The sequence below is a fragment of the Crinia signifera genome, chromosome 8 (genome assembly GCF_055691185.1).
Source record: "Crinia signifera chromosome 8, ASM5569118v1, whole genome shotgun sequence".
In the NCBI taxonomy this organism is placed as follows: Eukaryota; Metazoa; Chordata; class Amphibia; order Anura; family Myobatrachidae; genus Crinia; species Crinia signifera.
This window is the reverse complement of record NC_139224.1, coordinates 3,696,077-3,715,206: the sequence shown is the minus strand read 5'-3', so window position 1 is coordinate 3,715,206 and position 19,130 is coordinate 3,696,077.

Sequence of the window (19,130 nt, the reverse complement as noted above, 5' to 3'; positions counted from 1 at the left end):
TCCAGTGTCGGGATTCCGACCGCCGGGATCCCGACCGCCGGGAAATCATATCGGATCCGGTTGGTATGGTATACATGGTTTGTATGGTATACATGGTTTGTATGGTGTACATGGTTTGTATGGTATACATGGTTGTATGGTGTACGTGGTTTGTATGGTATACATGGTTAGTATGGTATACATGGTTGGTATGGTATACATGGTTGGTATGGTATACATGGTTTGTATGGTATACATGGTTGGTATGGTAGACATGGTTGGTATGGTATACCTGGTTTGTATGGTATACATGGTTAGTATGGTATACATGGTTTGTATGGTATACATGGTTGGTATGGTATACATGGTTTGTATGGTATACATGGTTGGTATGGTATACATGGTTTGTATGGTGTACATGGTTGTATGGTGTACGTGGTTTGTATGGTATACATGGTTAGTATGGTATACATGGTTGGTATGGTATACATGGTTGGTATGGTATACATGGTTGGTATGGTATACATGGTCGGTATGGTATACATGGTCTGTATGGTGTACATGGTTGGTATGGTATACATGGTTGGTATGGTATACATGGTTGGTATACATGGTTGGTATGGTGTACATGGTTGGTATGGTGTACATGGTTGTATGGTGTACGTGGTTTGTATGGTATACATGGTTAGTATGGTATACATGGTTGGTATGGTATACATGGTTGGTATGGTATACGTGGTTTGTATGGTATACGTGGTTGGTATGGTGTACGTGGTTTGTATGGTGTACGTGGTTGGTATGGTGTACGTGGTTTGTATGGTGTACGTGGTTTGTATGGTGTACATGGTTGGTATGGTATACATGGTTGGAATGGTATACATGGTTGGTATGGTGTACATGGTTGGTATGGTGTACATGGTTGGTATGGTGTACATGGTTGGTATGGTGTACATGGTTGGTATGGTATACATGGTTGGTATGGTGTACATGGTTGGTATGGTGTACATGGTTGGTATGGTGTACATGGTTGGTATGGCGTACATGGTTGGTATGGTGTACATGGTTGGTATGGCGTACATGGTTGGTATGGTGTACATGGTTGGTATGGCGTACATGGTTGGTATGGCGTACATGGTTGGTATGGTGTACATAGTTGGTATGGCGTACATGGTTGGTATGGCGTACATGGTTGGTATGGCGTACATGGTTTGTATGGTATACATGGTTGGAATGGTATACATGGTTGGTATGGTGTACATGGTTGGTATGGTGTACATGGTTGGTATGGTGTACATGGTTGGTATGGTGTACATGGTTGGTATGGTGTACATGGTTGGTATGGTGTACATGGTTGGTATGGCGTACATGGTTGGTATGGCGTACATGGTTGGTATGGTGTACATGGTTTGTATGGTATACATGGTTTGTATGGTATACATGGTTGGTATGGTATACATGGTTGGTATGGTATACATGGTTGGTATGGTATACATGGTTGGTATGGTATACATGGTTTGTATGGTATACATGGTTTGTATGGTATACATGGTTGGAATGGTATACATGGTTGGTATGGTGTACATGGTTTGTATGGTGTACATGGTTTGTATGGTGTACATGGTTGGTATGGTGGTGGAGCGAATATAGGACCCAATGTAATATGTTATATATGGTGGTGGAGCAAATATAGGACCCAATGTAATATGTTATATATGGTGGTGGAGCAAATATAGGACCCAATGTAATATGTTATATATGGTGGTGGAGCTAATATAGGACCCAATGTAATATGTTATATATGGTGGTGGAGCAAATATAGGACCCAATGTTATATGGTGGTGGAGCTAATATAGGGCCCAATGTAATATGTTATATATGGTGGTGGAGCTTATATAGGGCCCAATGTAATATGTTATATATGATGGTGGAGCTAATTGTCACGGCTAAAGCTCTGGATGGAGTCGTGTGGTGCACAGGAACTGGAGACGGACCAGGAGGAGTAGGATTGAAACGTGCCGGTTTAATAAAAGATTTCATAAATGATAAACTTCACTCAAATACTTCTTTAAGTGACAGTTGGGATAAATTAAATAGAGTCCAGCACAATATTAATAACGAGCAGGTAAATCTGGAAACGTGTACTTGATGAGCCAGAGTACATAGAGGAAGATCCGGAAAGAGGTTGATTTGATGATAGAAGAAATGGATCCGGATGACTGAAAGATGATGGAATGAATGAGTTGAATGAAGGAGGACAGCGGAAAGCTGAGCAGGGTAATTCTGGGACACAAGCAGGAACAAGCACTAGGTAGGACTTGCAGCATTGGTGTCAGGAGAAAACTTCCTTGTAGAAAGATGCAGGGAGCAAGGCACCAGAGTCAGGAGAGAAAGAGCCAGGATCCAGGAATCAGCTAGGAGTTGTGAATGACTCCAAAGACTCATTGCACTGACACTGAACAGCCTAGGCAGATCCCCTATATCCCCAGGGGGCGGCTGCCATTGGCTGTAAGCGCAGGAAGAGGAGGGAACCTCCACTCTGGGCCAATCTGTCTCCTGCCCTCAACCAAGATGGCGACGCCGGCCTCTCGGCGCCACTATCTGCAAGGACGCCGCTACCCGACGCTCCCCTGCTGCCATCCCTACCTGGAGCTGCCCCTACCCGCACGCCGCAGCCTGGGACCTGCACACGCTAGCCGGCAGCGGGCGCGGACAGGTGAGTACTGTACCCACCGCGCTCCGTCGCGGCTACGTGTTACAGTACCCCCCCTTTTCAGGGTGACCCCAGGGCGCCTATGGGCCTTGTGAGGATTTCTCTGAAGAAATTGCTTTATCAACTTCGGAGCGTGTAGATCAATGGAATCCACCCAAGAGTTCTCTTCGGGACCAAAACCAACCCATTCCACCAGATACTGGGTACGAGATTTGCGGCAGCGAGAGTCTATAATGCGTCTTACCTCGAATTCAGCCCCACTCTCGGAGTTAATCTTGGGCGGTTTGGGAATCCTATTTTGATAAGAGTTCAACCTTAAAGGCTTGAGGAGGGACACATGGAAGGAATTCAAAATCCTTAGGGAAGGAGGAAGTTGAAGTCTATAAGCGACCAGATTAATGACTTGGATGATAGGGTATGGCCCAATGAACCGAGGAGCCAGCTTCATAGAGTGCAGACGGAGGCGTATATGGCGGGTAGACAGCCATACTCGGTCTCCGACTTTCAATCGGGGCGCGGCCCTTCTTTTTCTGTCTGCCATCCTCTTGTATCGGGCGGAAGATTTAAGAAGAGCGGTGAGGACATCCGACCAGATTTTAGCAAAGCATTGTAATGAAGTGGTTGCTGCAGGAACTTCGGAAGAGGATAATTCTGAGAAATCCGGAGACCGTGGATGTTTGCCGAATACTGTAAAGAAGGGAGTGGTTCCGGAGGAAGAGTGATAGGAGTTGTTATGCATATATTCTGCCCACGAGAGAAGATTTACCCAGTCATCTTGGGAAGACGAGACAAACAGTCGGATAAAGGCCTCCAAGTCTTGATTCACCCGTTCTGTCTGGCCGTTGGTCTGGGGGTGAAAGGCAGTGGAAAACTTGAGTTTGACCTGTACCGCGGCACAGAGAGCTCTCCAGAACTTTGCAACGAACTGTACTCCGCGGTCGGATACAATCTCTTTGGGCAGTCCGTGGAGTTTAAAAATGGTTGAGATAAATAGCTGGGCCAGTACTGGAGCAGAGGGGAGACCTTTTAGTGGGAAAAAATGGACCATTTTAGAGAATCGGTCAACCACTACCCAGATTGCAGTATGACCTTTTGAGGGAGGTAGTTCACAAATGAAGTCCATTGACAGATGGGTCCATGGTTCTGTGGGAATGGTTAGAGGGCGGAGAGGACCAGCGGGAGTTGTTCTGGGCACCTTATGCTGAGCACATCTCACACAAGAGGCGACGAAGTTGGTTACGTCATGTCGGATGGTTGGCCACCAATAAGAACGTGACAGGAACATCAAGGTCTTTTGTGCTCCTGCGTGCCCTGCGAAGCGGGAAGAATGTGCCCATGTCAATATTTTCTTGTGGAGTTCGGGGGGAACAAACGTTTTACCTGGAGGAGGAGATGGCTGTATGGTTACTTGGGCGAAGACCACCGGATCGAGGATTGGACGAGGAGGTGTCTCTAGGTCAGAAGTCGTCTCAAAGGAGCTGGATAGAGCGTCCGCCTTAGTATTCGTGGTTCCAGGTCGGAATTTAATTTGGAAATCAAAGCGTTCAAAAACATGGCCCAACGGGCTTGGCGGGCAGTAAGGCACTGAGCCTGTTTAAGAAAGGACAGATTTTTGTGGTCTGAATACACTGTGATCTTATGCCGTGCCCCCTCCAGAAAGTATCGCCACTCCTCTAACGCAGTTTTGACTGCAAGCAACTCCTGTTCCCCGATGGGGTAATTCTTCTCTGCCGGAAGGAATTTTTTGGAGAGGAAGGCACAAGGGTGTAATTTTTGATCCTCACCTTTTTATGACAAGATGGCCCCGATCCCTTCCGAGGATGCGTCCACCTCGAGAATGAAGGGCCTGTCGAGGTCTGGTTGGAGGAGGATTGGTGCCGTCACGAATGCTCTTTTTAACTGCTGGAAGGCAGAGGATGCTTCTGGCGACCATCGGCTTGGATCAGCTCCTTTGCAAGTGAGAGCAGTGAGGGGAGCAGCGATAGTAGAGAAGTTCCGGATAAATCGCCGGTAATAGTTTGAGAACCCAAGGAATCTCTGAATTCCTTTGAGCGTTGTGTGGGGCTGCCCAGTCTTGGATGGCTCTCACCTTCTCTGGGTCCATCTCTATCCCAGTGGCGGAGAGAATGTGACCCAAGAATGGAATGGACGTGACCTCAAAAACGCACTTCTCCAACTTGCAGAACAGTTGATTTTGGCGAAGACGTCGTAGGACTTCGGACACTGTCTGTCTGTGAAGTTGAAGATTTGGAGAGAAGATGAGTATATCGTCTAGATCAGTGGTAGCCAACCCTAGCCCTCGAGAGCTACCAACAGTTCACATTTTCCAGACAACCTAGCTGCTTCACAGCTGCACTCATTAATCACTGACACATTTTAAAAGATACACAGATGGAGCTAATTAGCTCACTTGTGATTCTGTGAGGAGACCTGCAAAACATGCACTGTTGGTAGCTCTCGAGGACTAGGGTTGGCTACCCCAGGTCTAGATAGACTACGATGGAGTGGTACAGCAAGTCCCGAAAGATATCATTTACAAACTGTTGGAAGACGGCGGGGGCGTTACAAAGGCCGAAGGGCATCACCAGGTATTCATAGTGACCGTCGCGCGTATTAAAAGCTGTCTTCCACTCGTCACCTGGACGGATCCGGATCAAATTGTAGGCCCCTCGCAGGTCCAATTTAGTAAAGATTGCCGCCCCTCTGATCTTGTCGAATAGTTCTGCGATAAGGGGTAAGGGATAGCGGTTTTTAATGGTGATGTCGTTCAGGCCCCTATAGTCGATACATGGCCGAAGACCGCCATCCTTCTTTTTCACAAAGAAAAACCCGGCCCAGGCCGGAGAAGTAGATGGTCGAATAAAACCTTTGTTTAAGTTCTCTTGAATGTACGAGGACATGGCCTCAGTCTCGGGTAGCGACAGAGGATAGATGCGGCCACGAGGAGGGAATTTCCCGGCCACCAGTTCTATCGGGCAGTCCCAAGGACGGTGAGGAGGCAGGGTGTTGGCACCTCCTTTACTGAAGACATCTGTAAATGAACGGTATGGTGCGGGTATAGACAAGGGTGGAGCTGAAGAGATGATGGACAGTTATCCTCACGTTGTGGATGGGTCTGGTAGACCGGAAGGATCTGAGGAATGCAGGTAGACTGGCAATCTGTTCCCCAGGCCTTGACCTCCATATTGGTCCAATCGATGTGTGGGTTATGTTTAGAGAGCCAGGGAAGGCCCAGGACCATTGGATGTGAGGACTGTGGAAGAATGAAGAATTCGAGGGTCTCTTGATGTAGAGCTCCTATGAGCAGTGTCACCGGGGTGGTCTGATGGGTGATTTGTCCACTACGAATTCGACTCCCATCCACTGCAGTGAGGACCAGCGAATGATCCAGGGGTTGCACCGGCAGGGCATGTTGGGTGACAAAAGAAGACGAAAGGAAGTTTCCCGCTGCCCCAGAGTCCAATAGGGCCTGAACTCTTTTTCTCCCTTGGGGACACACAAGGGTAACCGGAATGGTGGAATCAGAAGAAGAGGGAGATGGAAGCAAGACTCCTAATCGGACCTCCCTCGTGGAGATTAGGAGCGGTCGTTTCCCGGCCGCAGCGGGCAGGAAGCCAACAGGTGAGCTGAGGAGCCACAGTACATGCACAGATTCTCTCGCCGTCTTCGGGACTTCTCTTCGAGAGAAAGACGGGAGCAGTTGATTTGCATGGGCTCATCTGTTGACACCGCAGGAGGCGGGGTTGGTCTGGAAGCGGGTGCGACATTGGAAGGGAATCAAGGGCGAAGGCGATCAGAGCGATTCCTCTCAAGTTGGCGTTCTTGGAGTCGCAGATCGACCTTGTTACATAATGAAATGAGTTCAGCCAGGGTGGAAGGAGAATCGCGAGTTGCTAACTCGTCCTTGATGCGGCCGGCTAGGCCGTTCCAGAAGGCAGAGACGAGAGCCTCTTCGTTCCATCTGAGTTCGGAAGCCAGGGTTTGAAATTGTACAACATATTGTCCCACTGGGCGACTGCCCTGACGAATTCTTAGGATCTCCGTGGCTGCGGAGGACACTCTGCCAGGCTCGTCGAAGATGCGACGGAAGGAAGCCACAAATTCTTCATAGTTGTTGAGGATGGGATCCGCACGCTCCCAGAGGGGGGACACCCACTCCAGGGCTGGACCCGCCAGTAGGGACACGATGTAAGCCACTCGAGTCTTGGGAGAGGGGAAATTGGAAGGCTGGAGGGTAAAATGGACGTCACATTGATTCAGGAATCCTCGACACCCCCTTGGGGACCCGTCATATTTACTGGGGGTTGACAGCTGCAGATGGTGAGGAGCAGCTGGCCCCGGAGGAGCAGCAGAGGCCGAAGCTCCGGAGGTAGGTGCTGCCGAAACTGAGGGAGCCGCCTGAGGTGGTGACAAGGTCTGGAGAAATTGAGCCACTTGACGCTGGGTAGCCTCTACTTGTTCCAAGTGAGCCATGATGCCTTGAAGAACATCCGTCATGGAGGCCTGTGCTTCACCCGATTCCATCGGGTCAGTGCAAACTGTCACGGCTAAAGGGCTGGATGGAGTCGTGTGGTGCACAGGAGCCGGAGACGGACCAGGAGGAGTAGGATTGAAACGTGCAGGTTTAATAACGGATTTCATAAATGATAAACTTCACTCAAATACTTCTTTAAGTGACAGTTGGATAACTTTAATAGAGTCCAGCACAATACTAATAACGGGCAGGTAAATCTGGAAACGTATACTTGATGAGCCAGAGTACATAGAGGAAGATCCGGAAAGAGGTTGATTTGATGATAGAAGAAATGGATCCGGATGACTGAAAGATGATGGAATGAATGAGTTGAATGAAGGAGGACAGCGGAAAGCTGAGCAGGGTAATTCTGGGACACAAGCAGGAACAAGCACTAGGTAGGACTTGCAGCTTTGTGTCAGGAGAAAACTTCCTTGTAGAAAGATGCAGGGAGCAAGGCACCAGAGTCAGGAGAGAAAGAGCCAGGATCCAGGAATCAGCTAGGAGTTGTGAATGACTCCAAAGACTCATTGCACTGACACTGAACAGCCTAGGCAGATCCCCTATATCCCCAGGGGGCGGCTGCCATTGGCTGTCAGCGCAGGAAGAGGAGGGAACCTCCACTCTGGGCCAATCTGTCTCCTGCCCTCAACCAAGATGGCGACGCCGGCCTCCCGGCGCCACTATCTGCAAGGACGCCGCTACCCGACGCTCCCCTGCTGCCATCCCTACCTGGAGCTGCCCCTACCCGCACGCCGCAGCCTGGGACCTGCACACGCTAGCCGGCGGCGGGCGCGTACGGGTGAGTACTGTACCCGCCGCGCTCCGTCGCGGCTACGTGTGACACTAATATAGGGCACAATGTAATATGTTATATATGGTGGTGGAGCTTATATAGGACCCAATGTAATATGTTATACATGGTGGTGGAGCTAATATATGGCCCAATGAAAAATGTTATATATGGTGGTGGAGCTAATATAGGGCCCAATGTAATATGTTATATATGGTGGTGGAGCTAATATATGGCCCAATGAAAAATGTTATATATGGTGGTGGAGCTAATATAGGGCCCAATGTAATATGTTATATATGGTGGTGGAGCTAATATAGGGCCCAATGTAATATGTTATATATGGTGGTGGAGCTAATATATGGCCCAATGAAAAATGTTATATATGGTGGTGGAGCTAATATAGGGCCCAATGTAATATGTTATATATGGTGGTGGAGCTAATATAGGGCCCAATGTAATATGTTATATATGGTGGTGGAGCTAATATAGGGCCCAATGTAATATGTTATATATGGTGGTGGAGCTAATATAGGACACAATGTAATATGTTATATATGGTGGTGGAGCTAATATAGGGCCCAATGTAATATGTTATATATGGTGGTGCAGCTAATATAGGGCCCAATGTAATATGTTATATATGGTGGTGGAGCTAATATAGGGCCCAATGTAATATGTTATATATGGTGGTGGAGCTAATATAGGGCCCAATGTAATATGTTATATACGGTGGTGGAGCTAATATAGGGCCCAATGTAATATGTTATACTGTATATGGTGGCGGAGCTAATATAGGGCCCAATGTAATATGTTATATATGGTGGAGGAGCTAATTTAGGGCCCAATGTAATATGTTATATATGGTGGTGGAGCTAATATAGGGCACAATGTAATATGCAGGGGCTGGCTGGCAACTTTCAGCCTGGGGGGCAACACAAGCAAGTGGCCCACCGCCATCGATTCACTACCCTACCCTCTCCCTTCTCCCATCTAGTATGCAGCAAGGATTAAACAATCATTCCCCCCCCCCACACACACATACACAAGAAACGGGGACAGTGCGCGCCGAAGGCGCGTTGCAAAATTTTACCATGTAATGCCCATTACACATAATGCCACACACTGTAATGCCCATTACACATAATGCCACACCTTAATGCCCATTACACATGCCATACCGTAATACCCATTACACATAATGCTAACACCGTAATGCCCATTACACATAATGACACACACTATAATGCCCATTACACATAAAGCCAACACCATAATGCCCAATAAACATAATGCCACACACCGTATTGCCCATTACACATAATGCCAATACCATAATGCCCATTACACATAAAGCCAACACCATAATGCCCAATAAACATAATGCCACACACCGTATTGCCCATTACACATAATGCCAATACCATAATGCCCATTACACATAATACCAACAATGTAATGCCCAATAAACATAATGCCACACACTGTAATGCCCATTACACATAATGCCACACACCGTAATGCCCAATAAACAAAATAATGCCTATTACATACTATAACACATAACTGCTGCTTACCTACATGCTCACTGTCAGAGGTATATTGCTCGATGCCAGGGGTTACATGCTCATTGCTAGGGTAAATTAGATGCTTGTTGCTATGGAGTGCTGCTTGCTCATTGCTGAAGGAAGGGGCATGTAGCACTCCATATGGGGGGGGCTGCTTGTTGCCACGGGGAAGTGACATATTTTTTGGCATAGGGGAGCCAGGGTATATACAGGGGGAAATAGTTACATTTGCAGAAGAGGAACTGGCTGGGATAATGGAAAAGTGCTATTACACAATGCAATAACTATAACTGAAGGGGAACTATACTCTATTGTTCCTTAAATAGTGCGCCAGCGCCACCCGAATCCACACTTCCGGGTAGCGCTGGCTGCACTGACAGACACTCAGGGCCGGTGCAAGGTTCTTGACGCCCTAGGCAAAGCTAAATCATAGCACCCCTGCTCCTTTCAAACACTCTCTGGCCAACCCCTCACATACACATAAATGGTTTCCAGTAATTAGGTCAACAGTGTCTAGGTGGACAGTCACTAGGTCGACAGACAGAAGGCCGACATAGGAAAAAGGACAACATGCATTAGGTTGACATAGTCAAAGGGTCAACACAATAAAAAAAAGACTATTCATACATTACCATCCCAGTGGGCATACAGTTAGATTATAATAGTGTGCCAAGGGCACACTAGATGGTGTCCATGTTGACATAGGCAAAAAAAAGTTAAACTTTTTCCATGTCAACATGCAATGCGCATGCAGATGTTCCATGGCTGATTTGGGAATGTACAGTATATCTTCTGCTGCTGTGGCCAGACGGCTTAATCACAGACCAGCTCTTACTCTTGATGTTTTCCATAATTGCATATACTCAGCTAATGTGGACACAGTTGGGTGTCTGCGATGGCTCCTGTGGCCGTATCTTTACAAATGTAAATGTTAGCAGCTCCACGGCCTAGAGAATCAGAATTGCTATTGTATTTGCCGGGATCCTGGTTGGTGAGTGTGTGGTGCTAGCACCCTGGAATGGGGGGGGGGGGGGTTTGGTTAATGCAACCCTAGGGGAACATAGGGTTAGGCTGTGGTAATGGGAAGGTTTAAGGTTATGCTGGGGGGAGTTAGGTTTAGGCACATACAATGGGGGGGGGGGTTAGGTGGTGGGGTGCGGGGGTTAGGAACAGGCTGTTTGGGGGTTAAGTTTAGGCAGTGAGGGTTAGGCACTAGTGGTTAGTGTATGTCCTGTGCAGGGGGGGGTTAGGGCTAGGCTGCAAGCTGTAAGGGTGGAGTGTTGAGCTAGGCACTAGTGGGTAGGGCTAGGCCACTAGGGTCAAGCTGCAGGGGTGGTTAGGGTTAGAGTTAGGTTGGCGATTTGGATTAGGTTAGGATTTAGGCGTTATGGTGCGGGGGTTATGGTTAGGCAGTAGCGGGTAAGCTTAGGGTCTGAGTTAAGCTTTAGAATGAAGGGTTAGGGGGGTAGAGGAGCAGGTTAGGGTGTCATTGAAGCCCCTGTCAGGATGCAGAGACGGTATTATGACCACTGGCATCCTGATCATTGGAATGCTGTATTTATCCAAGCATACACTATGCAGAAATTAAGAAAAATAATTATTGTAAAAAAAAAACCTGACACAAGATGTACTAATTACACATACTCCTGCAGTGGCACTACAAGTACCAGCACAGTATGGTGGGACTTCTAGTTTAATTAATGCTGGACAGATGCAATATAGGTATATATACATACAGGACACCTAGACCCCCCCCCCAGACATTTAGACCTCAACCTCACAGACATTTAGACCTTAACCTCCTCACAGCTCACCTCTGCATTTCAGCTTCAGGGACAGCACTGCAGCTACATTGGGCAGAGCAGGTCAGGAGAAGGCAGATGGGATGGGTTGCACATGCCATGGATCTGTCAGGCCAGCCTCAACTTTGAGCCCTGGCCGCTGGGGTCTCTGACTGTCTGCTGCTGCAATCAGATCCTCACATGATCATCAGCAGCTCAGACCAGCTTCATGTCTTCCCCGGAGGCGGAGCATCTCTGTGTATGGCTGGGGGGGAGAGGCAGCAGTGCACTGACATCTCTCTCTGGCTGTGTGGTGACCACACTAGAGACTGGTGACTTACCAGAGGCTGGTAAGTCACATGGCATGGCATGGCCACCGAAGGATGTCTTTTTTAGAGACATCATTCATTATTGTGTTAAGCGAACTCAGCAGCGCCCCCCTAGTGGCCAGTACTCATAGGCAGCTGCTTAAACGTAGCTCAGACCCTGCAGACACTAGAGGTATGGCAGTACCTCCAGTGTCTGTCTCCTCCAGGGCGGCGGCCATTTTGTGAGGGGCCGTCGCCTTACAGACGGCTGTCTGCGCCGTGGCTGGACCCGGAGGAGGCGGCGGCTGCGGCAAGATGCACACAGGTACAGCCGGCCCAGCCCCAGCCAGTAGATACCGGCCCGGGGGGCATGTGGCACCCTGCCCCCCGGCCCAGCCCGCCCCTGGTAATATGTTATATATGGTGGTTGAGCTAATATAGGGCCCACTGTAATATGTTTTATATGGTGGTGGAGCTAATATAGGGCCCAATGTAATATGTTATATATGGGGGTGGAGCTAATATAGGGCCCAGTGTAATATGTTATATATGGTGGTGGAGCTAATACAGGGCCCAATGTAATATGTTATATATGGTGGTAGAGATAATATAGGGCCCAATGTAATATGTTATATATGGTGGTAGAGATAATATAGGGCCCAATGTAATATGTTATATATGGTGGTGTAGCTAATATAGGGCCCAATGTAATATGTTATATATGGTGGTGGAGCTAATATAGGACCCAAAATAATATGTTATATATGGTGGTGGAGCTAATATAGGACCCAAAGTAATATGTTATATATGGTGGTGGAGCTAATATAGGGCCCAATGTAATATGTTATATATGTGGTGGAGCTAATATATGGCCCAATGTAATATGTTATATATGGTGGTGGAGCTAATATAGGGCCCAATGTAATATGTTATATATGGTGGTGGAGCTAATATAGGGCCCAATGTAATATGTTATATATGGTGGTGGAGCTAATATAGGGCCCAATGTAATATGTTATATATGGTAGTGGAGCTAATATAGGGCCCAATGTAATATGTTATATATGGTGGTGGAGCTAATATAGGGCCCAATGTAATATGTTATATATGGTGGTGGAGCTAATATAGGGCCCAATGTAACATGTTATATATGGTGGTGGAGCTAATATAGGGCCCAATGTACTATGTTATATATGGTGGTGGAGCGAATATAGGGCCCAGTGTAATATGTTATATATGGTGGTGGAGCTAATATAGGGCCCAATGTAATATGTTATATATGGTGGTGGAGCTAATATAGGGCCCAATGCAATATGTTATATATGGTGGTGGAGCTATTATAGGGCCCAATGTAATATGTTATATATGGTGGTGGAGCTAATATAGGGCCCAAAGTAATATGTTATATATGGTGGTGGAGCTAATATAGGGCCCACTGTAATATGATATATATGGTGGTGGAGCTAATATAGGGCCCAATGTAATATGTTATATATGGTGGTGGAGCTAATATAGGGCCCAATGTAGTATGTTATATATGGTGGTGGAGCTAATATAGGGCCCAATGTAATATGTTATATATGGTGGTGGAGCTAATATAGGACCCAATGTAATATGTTATATATGGTGGTGGAGCTAATATAGGACCCAATGTAATATGTTATATATGGTGGAGCTAATATAGGGCCCAATGTAATATGTTATATATGGTGGTGGAGCTAATATAGGGCCCAGTGTAATATGTTATATATGGTGGTGGAGCTAATATAGGACCCAATGTAATATGTTATATATGGTGGTGGAGCTAATATAGGGCCCAGTGTAATATGTTATATATGGTGGTGGAGCTAATATAGGGCCCAGTGTAATATGTTATATATGGTGGTGGAGCTAATATAGGGCCCAATGTAATATGTTATATATGGTGGTGGAGCTAATATAGGACCCAATGTAATATGTTATATATGGTGGTGGAGCTAATATAGGACCCAATGTAATATGTTATATATGGTGGAGCTAAATAGGGCCCAATGTAATATGTTATATGGTGGTGGAGCTAATATAGGGCCCAGTGTAATATGTTATATATGGTGGTGGAGCTAATATAGGGCCCAATGTAATATGTTATATATGGTGGTGGAGCTAATATAGGGCCCAATGCAATATGTTATATATGGTGGTGGAGCTAATATAGGGCCCAATGTAATATGATATATATGGTGGTGGAGGTAATATAGGGCCCAATGTAATATGTTATATATGGTGGTGGAGCTAATATAGGGCCCAATGCAATATGTTATATATGGTGGTGGAGCTTATATAGGGCCCAGTGTAATATGTTATATATGGTGGTGGAGGTAATATAGGGCCCAATGTAATATGTTATATATGGTGGTGGAGCTAATATAGGGCCTAAAGTAATATGTTATATATGGTGGTGGAGCTAATATAGGGCCCAATGTAATATGTTATATATGGTGGTGGAGCTAATATAGGGCCCAATGTAATATGATATATATGGTGGTGGAGCTAATATAGGGCCCAATGTAATATGTTATATATGGTGGTGGAGCTAATATAGGACCCAATGTAATATGTTATATATGGTGGAGCTAAATAGGGCCCAATGTAATATGTTATATGGTGGTGGAGCTAATATAGGGCCCAGTGTAATATGTTATATATGGTGGTGGAGCTAATATAGGGCCCAATGTAATATGTTATATATGGTGGTGGAGCTAATATAGGGCCCAATGCAATATGTTATATATGGTGGTGGAGCTAATATAGGGCCCAATGTAATATGTTATATATGGTGGTGGAGCTAATATAGGGCCCAATGTAATATGATATATATGGTGGTGGAGGTAATATAGGGCCCAATGTAATATGTTATATATGGTGGTGGAGCTAATATAGGGCCCAATGCAATATGTTATATATGGTGGTGGAGCTCATATAGGGACCGATGTAATATGTTATATATGGTGGAGCTAATATAGGGCCTAAAGTAATATGTTATATATGGTGGTGGAGCTAATATAGGGCCCAATGTAATGTTATATATGGTGGTGGAGCTAATATAGGGCCCAATGTAATATGTTATATATGGTGGTGGAGCTAATATAGGGCCCAATGTAATATGTTATATATGGTGGTGGAGCTAATATAGGGCCCAATGTAATATGTTATATATGGTGGTGGAGATAATATAGGGCCCAATGTAATATGTTATATATGGTGGAGCTAATATAGGGCCCAATGTAATATGTTATATATGGTGGTGGAGCTAATATAGGGCCCAATGTAATATGTTATATATGGTGGAGCTAATATAGGGCCCAATGTAATATGTTATATATGGTGGTGGAGCTAATATAGGGCCCAATGTAATATGTTATATATGGTGGTGGAGCTATTATAGGGCCCAATGTAATATGTTATATATGGTGGAGCTAATATAGGGCCCAATGTAATATGTTATATATGGTGGTGCAGCTAATATAGGGCCCAATGTAATGTTATATATATGGTGGTGGAGCTAATACAGGGCCCAATGCAATATGTTATATATGGTGGTGGAGCTAATATAGGGCCCAATGTAATATGTTATATATGGTGGTGGAGCTAATATAGGACCCAAAGTAATATGTTATATATGGTGGTGGAGCGTATATAGGGCCCAATGTAATATGTTATATAAGGTGGAGGTAATATAGGGCCCAATGTAATATGTTATATATGGTGGTGGAGCTAATATAGGACCCAATGTAATATGTTATATATGGTGGAGCTAATATAGGGCCCAATGTAATATGTTATATATGGTGGTGGAGCTAATATAGGGCCCAATGTAATATGTTATATATGGTGGTGGAGCTAATATAGGGCCCAATGTAATATGTTATATATGGTGGTGGAGCTAATATAGGACCCAAAGTAATATGTTATATATGGTGGTGGAGCTAATATAGGGCCCGATGTAATATGTTATATATGGTGGTGGAGCTAATATAGGGCCCAATGTAATATGTTATATATGGTGGTGGAGCGTATATAGGGCCCAATGTAATATGTTATATATGGTGGAGGTAATATAGGGCCCAATGTAATATGTTATATATGGTGGTGGAGCTAATATAGGACCCAATGTAATATGTTATATATGGTGGAGCTAATATAGGGCCCAATGTAATATGTTATATATGGTGGTGGAGCTAATATAGGGCCCAATGTAATATGTTATATATGGTGGTGGAGCTAATATAGGGCCCAATGTAATATGTTATATATGGTGGTGGAGCTAATATAGGACCCAAAGTAATATGTTATATATGGTGGTGGAGCTAATATAGGGCCCGATGTAATATGTTATATATGGTGGTGGAGCTAATATAGGGCCCAATGTAATATGTTATATATGGTGGTGGAGCGTATATAGGGCCCAATGTAATATGTTATATATGGTGGTGGAGCTAATATAGGGCCCAATGCAATATGTTATATATGGTGGTGGAGCTAATATAGGGCCCAATGTAATATGTTATATATGGTGGTGGAGCTAATATAGGGCCCAATGTAATATGTTATATATGGTGGTGGAGCTAATATAGGACCCAATGTAATATGTTATATATGGTGGTGGAGGTAATATACGGCCCAATGTAATATGTTATATATGGTGGTGGAGCTAATATAGGGCCCAATGTAATATGTTATATATGGTGGTGGATCTAACATAGGGCCCAATGTAATATGTTATATATGGTGGTGGAGCTAATATAGGGCTCAATGTAATATGTCATATATATGGTGGAGCTAATATAGGGCCCAATGTAATATGTTATATATGGTGGTGGAGCTAATATAGGACCCAATATAATATGTTATATATGGTGGTGGAGCTAATATAGGACCCAATGTAATATGTTATATTTGGTGATGGAGCTAATATAGGACTCAATGTAATATGTTATATATGATGGAGCTAATATAGGGCCCAATGTAATATGTTATATATGGTGGTGGAGCTAATATAGGGCCCAATGTACTATGTTATATATGGTGGTGGAGCTAATATAGGGCCCAGTGTAATATGTTATATATGATGGAGCTAATATAGGGCCCAATGTAATATGTTATATACAGATGGCGCCGGCCTTATTATTGCCGCCTATGGCGATGTTTCCGACACACGCCATGGCGCATACATGTAGCGAATCGCCGTGGCGCTTCACGACGAGTGCAATATCACAGACCAACCACCAGATGTCACTTTTAAAAACCTCATTTGCGCATGCGTAAGATTTGTGCTTCAGCGCGTGCATGATGCGCAGGAATTACATGAACTTTATTATACGATGAGCACCTCTCTAATGCCGCTGGCACGAGCGTGATCCAGTCTCTTCAGCCGAGAGTGCATCATGCTGATGCGGACAGAGAGTGTCGTACATGTACGTCATGGCCGGGAGGTACTTCCCGACACATGACGTACATGTACGTCATGGCTTCTAACTGTCACTGCGTCTATAGACGCAGTGACAGTTAGGAGATGTAGCCGCACAGAGGCTAATGCGTAACATCAAACACCGTACTGTAGTTCTAAAGGTTGTACGACACGGACGCTATGCGTCTCAGTATACAGTACAGTATTGTTCTAAAGGCGGTCACAATATTGGAAACTTGGTCACAATATGGTTTTGCAGCATTACGCATGACGCTCGAGCTAACGGGACGCTCGAGCTAATGAGACGCTCGAGCTAATGAGACGCTCGAGCAGCAACGACGGTATCCGCTCCCCGTCGCTAGGCCCTGCTTTCCCCGTCAGCTCCTGACTGTTAAGCTACAGGCTGGGTGTAGAATCAGTCATGGTAGTATAGTAGTCATTACACTGTACAGTTCTTGGCTGTAGTGTAGTGGTTATCTGCATGGTGTTTCACGCCGGAGACCCGTGTTCGATTACGGCGTTAAACCTTTAATATTATAGTATCAAATTTTACAGTTTTAACTAAGATATAATTATTGACAATATACTGTGTGATTAAAATATAATTATTTATATTTACAGTATAGTATTACATTTTACAGTATATTGTATAAGTAATTTATTACAGTATATAAAAACTACTGATAAACTACTGATAAACTACTGTACCCACTACTCAGCGGCGGGCGCACAGAATGGGACGCTGTTCCGCACAGGACGCACGGCGCATAGCACGCACGGCGCATAGCACGCACGGCGCATAGGACGCACGGCGCACACGCTAATGCAGTGTACTGTAGGCGCCATTATCTGTATCGCTAGTATCTGTTCAGTACAGTATGTCGGACACTGGCAGAGTCAGGAGGGCAAGGCCCTTTGGCAGAGGGGAGCTCCTCACCCTGGTGGCTTGGCGGGACAGGCTCCTGGTCTCTAATCGGGAGATTGTGGAGGCCTACCAGGGGGCCCGTCAAGCCATCAGGGTGAGGTTCCATAGAGACAGGCCAGTTAGGAGCCTCCAGAGGAGATGGTCCGACCTGGTCCGTCGGGACCCTCAACTGCTGCACTCCCTCAGGCAAAGTAAGTACTGTACATACTGTACCTGTACAATGTTGAGTGCTATTGTACTGTATACAGTATTTTTTTACTTGTTGCCATGGTGGATTTTACAGTATACTGTACCTGTATTTTTTTTTAATGTGCTGATTGCTGTACAACTGTTCAGGTAGATTTTACAGAACTTGCTACTAGAATTAGAATTTAGAATTAGGGGGTGTGTCATTCTCCACCTGAAGGGTGTGTCTACAGTACTTCCATACAGTACACTACTGTACTGTACATGGAGATACTGTATTGTGTGTGGGGGGGGGGCGCTGACCTGGACAGAGAGGTTTTTTGGACCGGGTCTGAGAGCGCCAGAGTCAGCTGTTCAGCAGTGGTATTGATACAGATTTGGGGGGAGCAGTATTAGACAGGTCCTTCTGAGCATTGTTCCGCTCTCCAACTCCAGGGCCTGGACCCCACTTCTTACATTCCCATTCCTGCAGCCACCAGACCTGGTTTCCAGCCCATGGTTGGGGTGATGTCAACATGTTAACCCCCGGAATCCATGGCAGATCATGTACTGTACAGTAAATTCTTTGCAATGAGCATGTTAATCCCTTCCAGAGTGTGCAACACCTGGAAGACCAGGTTCATCCCATGGCAACGAGCATGTTAACCCCCTAATATGCAATGAGCATTATAGTGTGTGTAGTAATGGGTAATGGACATTATGGAATGTGGTAAAATACTGTACATACTGTACTGTAATACAGTAGGTACTGTACAGTATTTTGGTGTACAGTATGGCATAATGTGTAGGACTAATGAGAGAGAGATGGAGATTGCTGCTACAGTACTGTGCAGTATTTCAGGGAGTCTCCTGCTGAAGAGGGAAGGCAACTACTGTATGCTGTACAGTACATGCTTGTTGCCATGGGTGATTTCCTACAGC